Source organism: Physeter macrocephalus, chromosome 20, assembly GCF_002837175.3.
Source record: "Physeter macrocephalus isolate SW-GA chromosome 20, ASM283717v5, whole genome shotgun sequence".
NCBI lineage: Eukaryota > Metazoa > Chordata > Mammalia > Artiodactyla > Physeteridae > Physeter > Physeter macrocephalus.
In genome coordinates this window covers 12,562,255-12,567,547 of record NC_041233.1, presented here as the reverse complement: position 1 = coordinate 12,567,547, position 5,293 = coordinate 12,562,255, and the positions used below count along the sequence as shown (strand labels likewise).

The 5,293-nt window shown below is 50.8% G+C and overlaps 1 protein-coding gene across 4 annotated transcripts in view; it reads left to right on the top strand.

Moving 5' to 3' along the window:
• Nucleotides 1–1,679: 1,679 nt before the first annotated feature.
• The window catches only part of SLC16A9 (solute carrier family 16 member 9), a 78,695-nt gene continuing 75,081 nt past the window's right edge, over nt 1,680–5,293 (top strand). For all 4 annotated transcript variants that reach the window (XR_008616219.1, XM_024115753.3, XM_007111204.4 and 1 more), the window contains exon 1: nt 1,680–1,810. The gene's annotated coding sequence lies outside the window, so the exon portion shown is untranslated. The remainder of the gene's footprint in view (nt 1,811–5,293) is intronic.

The following is a 5,293-nucleotide window of genomic DNA, read 5'->3' as shown; positions in this document are numbered from 1 at the left end:
GCTCGCGCCCCGGTCCGGGAGGATCCCACATGCCGCGGAGCGGCTGGGCCCGTGAGCCGTGGCTACTGAGCCTGCGCGGCCGGAGCCTGTGCTCCGCAGTGGGAGAAGCCACAACAGTGAGAGGCCCGCGTACCCAAAAAAAAAAAAAAGAAGAGGATGAGAACCCCCCATTGTATCCCCTCTCCATTTTTCCTTCCAGAAACTATTTCTGGGACCACCTTCCTCTGATTCTTACTTTGACTTTTTCCCCCTCTAATCTTTCTCCCTCTTAGGACAAAACAAAATAATATCAACTAGCACTGGCCATTCTTTTCCCCATAACCTGAATGAAAGTCGGTAAACTGAGTGGAAAGGAATGATGTGAGACAAACAGATGAACTGCTATTTTCCTACCTGTAAGAACACTCGCCAGTGTGGCCAGTGTCCACAGGTTTTTTTGGAACTTTCATCTCACATAGACTTCTGGATGCGGGCAAGATGAAAAACCGTGGCTCAGGAAGCTTATGCAGCTTCATTTGGACTTCAGAAACCAACCCTTTGCAAGGTGTAGGGTCTTTGTCTAGGTCATAATTAGAGGAGGTTCAGTGTCTAAAGGAAATTTTCATTTCGGTGATGGGTGGTCCCAGCCCCCTTTGAGAAGCTGGTAGAAGATATGGTGTCCCTTCTCAGAAAGACCTATATACACAGGAACACAAAAAGTGCTCATCACTTTACGGGGCTGCCACACCTGGTAAGCCCTAGGTACCTACCTATGGACTGTCCCCAGTCTGCCGCAGTGACTGTGGGAATCTCGGCACTCACGCTCATTACCTTTCAGCTAAAGATAGGAGTGTATTGTTAGTACGGCTCACCGCCATACAGACTAAACGTCCTCAGACGCAGCCTCTCTCCCTCAGCACACTGTGTGCACTTCAGGGGCGCCCCCCTTTTCCACAGAGCTGTCACAAAGGGCAGCACTTGGCATCCTCACTCCTCACTGCCCAGGAGCACCGACTCCACAAAGTTCTGGTGCCCGTCTCTCTGGGATCGCTGCCAGCTGGGGATACAGCTCCGGCCAGGAGGGCGCCGGCCGTCCAGGAACCTGGGAGACCCCGGGAGACTCGCACTCATCTTCAGACCCGGGCTCCCTCCAAATGCACACCGTCCTGGGCGGGCCGGCGCGGGCACGCGGTGGGCGGCGGGGCGCAGCGGCGCCGGGGGACGCGCTCGTGTGCGCACCGAGAGGGCCCGTGGCCGGCGGTGCGCAGCTCTTCCGCGGCCTTGGTGGCTCCGGGCCGCAGCCGGGCCCGGGCAGCGGCCCCCACGGAGCCCTCCCTCCGCCTGGCCGGCCCGGCCCGGCCGGGAGCCGCGAGAGCGGGAGCAGCGCCCCCTACCGCCCGCTTTTCCACCTCCATCTCCTCCGCCGCCTCCTCCTTCCCCACTCACTCAGTCACAACCGGTTCAGACTGGCCGGGGTGCCCCGCAAAGAAGAGAGACGGGACGGGGGGGTGGGGGTGAATAACTTCCTGAGGAGGAGGACCACGACGAGAAGGTGGAGCCCACAGGAGGGGCCGGCTCCCTCCCTCCACGTGGCCGCCGCCGCCGCCGCGGGGCTCGGCGGGGGCAGAGGGCGGCGGCTCGCGGGGCAGCGCGTAGCGGGACCGATTGCCCAATACTCCGGCAGGGGCCGGAGCCGGGCCCCCGGATAAATAGCCGCCCGGCAGGCCCGGAGCTGCAGGGGAGAGCGGCGGCTGCGGTCCTCCCCGCACCACCCGCCCGGGGCACTGCGCCCTGTGTTGCGCCCCGGAGACCCGCCGAGGCCGGTACACAGGTAAAGCGCTGGAGCTCGCGGGGAGGGTGCCAGCGGTCGGCGGCCGCCCGTCTGCCTAGCCTCCCGGAGGCGAGAAGTACCTCCTCCGTCTCGGAGCCGTAGGAGGAGGCGACCCTGCCATCCACGGCCGAGCAGCTTGGAACCGGTTCCTTGTTGGAAGTGTGTGCCGGGGGCTGAGAGTGTCCTCGCTGCGTTTGCGCCCACCCCATGACCCCCGCAACCCTTTCTCCGCGGTGGGCCAGTTTTCCCGGGGCTCCGAGGGCGGCATTTGGCACGGAGTTGGAAGAGGGGAGCAAGGGAGTCCTGGAGGGAGGCCGGTGCCCTCGGATTGGGCTCAGGGAAGAGATCTGCTCCGGGACTCCCGAGACAGCTTCTGGGACTGCTGGTGGCAGAGCGGGGGGGCGGGGGGGAAGCGACCCAGGTGAGCCCCAGTTTCCCAGAGGGCAGCGAGGCCTCGCTGGTGCACGCAGGTGTCCCCGGGAGGGTCGCGTTGGGGGCGCCCGCGGGGGGCTCCTGAGCTGGGAGGAAAGCAGCGCGCAGCTCGGGCGAGCGCAGGAGGCACGGGCGCCTCGGCCACCTGGACACAGAGCGGGAACTTGGGAGGACTTGGTGCTTCACGTTCCATCTGTGGCTCTCCCTAGGCAACCTGCTCTAGCTTCAGCAGCTGCCAGAGGCTTTGGAGGGACCTAACAACCCCTTAAAACCTTGGTCATCAAAAACAGATGAGTGTTTCTTAGGATGCCTTGTCTAATCTAGCCCAAGGCCATCCATCCCGGAGGTTTAGGTAGGATTTACACTAAATACGCATATTACTTACATAGTAAGTTATTTAATATAATATTTTTTGGATCAATCTCCTGGGTCACAGTTAGTTTGGGTGTCTTTTTTTTAAATCTTGAATTACCTGGATTCTAGCTCGGATTGCAGGTGGGTTCCTCCCCCGCCCCTCAGTAGGATTTTCAGTTGTTCCATCAAATCCTGTTAATTTGGTATGTCCGAAGTTTCTTAGATTTGAGTTGGCTTCAGCTGTGAGAAATTGTTCTGGCTGGTTCAGGCAGAGGACTGAGGAAGATAGAGAAGATTCTGAAGTGAAAGCACCAATTATTAATTATAGGATTACACCTTCTTTTAAATACCTTGTGGATCCAGATAATAGGATTACCCATATCATTGCTAGAAAAAAAAAATTTTTTAAGGCCCTGGGAAGTGGAAATGACATAATAAAATAGCTTAACCTGCAATTTTGCAACAACTCTGCACTGACTGCCTAAGAACATCCTTCTCTGTTTCTTCTCTTCTGTGAGTAGGCAAGAGGGGTAACAAGGACCCTTCCTGTCTGTGGGATGAATATAGAAAAGGACAAAAGATGCAGAGGTAGATCAGGACACTAGGAAATCTTTTCTGATTTCTGACTGAGACTCAGAAGATGGCGGTGATGGGTGTCTGAATCTGTATCAGGGCAGATTGTGGTGCTTTGGGTGTGGACCTGGTCATGAAACTAGTGCTAGAGGATGACAATTAGATGTAGTCAGATTTTCAAGCTTTATTTTGTCACCTCAATTTTTTTTTTTTTTTTTTGGTACGCAGGCCTCTCACTGTTGTGGCCTCTCCCGTTGCGGAGCACAGGCTCCGGAGGCGCAGGCTTAGCGGCCATGGCTCAGGGGCCATGGCTCAGGGCCCCAGCCGCTCCGCGGCATGTGGGATCTTCCCGGACCGGGGCACGAACCCACGTCCCCTGCATCGGCAGGCGGACTCCCAACCACTGCGCCACCAGGGAAGCCCTCACCTCAATCTTTGAACCCCTAGGTTTTGTAGTGTTTTTCCGAAGTGAGCTATTTCTTGAACTTAATTCATACAATGCAGTTGGGTATAGAAAGCCAGTGGGAAAGTACAAAAGAAACAATGTCTTGCTGGTTTAACTATAGCTTTACAAGAAAGTATCACCTAGTGACTTTAATTTTAATTAAAGATTGCAAGAATGCATATATTTTGAGCTAGCTGGCCTTTTCTTTGGGAGGTTCTTTGCAGACCTCAGTGTATTCCCTGCAGATAATGAGATTGAACTGTGACTTAAAACTGAGTTCAAGGAAAGAACACATGACCCGTTCTTTCAAAGAGTTTAGTCTGGTGGGAAAGATAGGCATGTTTACAAATATCTATAGTACAAGATAGTAAAAATGGAATCATATGGCAGTGACATCAATAGTGTGCTATTGAATGGCAGAGAAAAGGAGAGGTTTATTCAAGGTTAAGAACTGAGAAAAGTTGCGTGGTGGGTGTAGCATTTGAGCTGGCACTTGAAGAAGGAAGAGGATTTTTTTGATGGAAATGAGGGCTGCTGGAAGTCTGGTGTGTTCCAAGGTAGCAGAGCAGTTTGGAGTGGCTGGAGCCTGGAATTTAAGATAGATAAGGCTGGGAGGTCGGATGGGGCTAGATTATGGAGGACATGACAAGCCATGCTAAGAAATTAAAATATGATTGAACATTATTATTGTATTTATACCAACATTGTTAACATCCTTAACTGTAGTTTATTCCTTGAAGTTCAGTTTTGTGAGCTTTCCCTAAAGAAGTAAATGAATAAAATCTTAATAGTATTTGCTTCCTGTAAATGTAAAAGAGTACTAATGTGTTTCAAATAGCCTTCAGTGCTTTATTCAAATCCAACAATTATTTTCCCTCTGACTCTGTAATCTTATGGTATAACAACTTTTAGTTTGATTGAAACTTTGGATAGGAAAACACCTGTACTTTCCTGAGCCACTATGCAGGGTAAAGCCACTTTCTGTTCACTGTTTCACTTACAGATAATAATAATAATTATTATTATTCATCTTTATTAAACACGGTATGTCAGCTGAGCCACATACCTTATTTTATCTAGGGAGGCATAATTTTTATCTTAATCTGAGAATTTTAATAAGGTCACTCGGCTAAGTAAATGGCATGACCAGGATTTGAACCCAAGAAATCTGTCTTGAGAGCCTATCCTTTGGGCAGGGGCATAATATATGATACCTGTTATTAACAGTAGTTAGCAGTTGGGCCTGCTACCTGTAGGAGAAGTGGTTCTCTGTTTTTTCTTTGCACGCTCATTCGCATCCTTCTGATTTTATTTTAGTTTATTTTTTAATTGAGATACAGTTGCCATATAACATATTACTTTTAGGTGTACAACACAATGATTCTAAATATGTGTATATTGCAAAATGATCACCACAGTAAGTTTAATTAACATGTATCACCACACATAGTTACAGTTTTTTCGTGTGATGAGAACTTTTAAGATTACTCTCTTGGCAAATTTCAAATATTTAATACAGTGTGTTAACTATAGTTACCATTATCCATTACATTAGCCATCATTCTGATTAATTTTATTTTACAGATTCAATGATGGCACATATTTCAATGTTTTGTTTGTTTGTTTGTTTGTTTTTTGCGGTACGCGGGCCTCTCACTGTTGTGGCCTTCTCCCGTGCG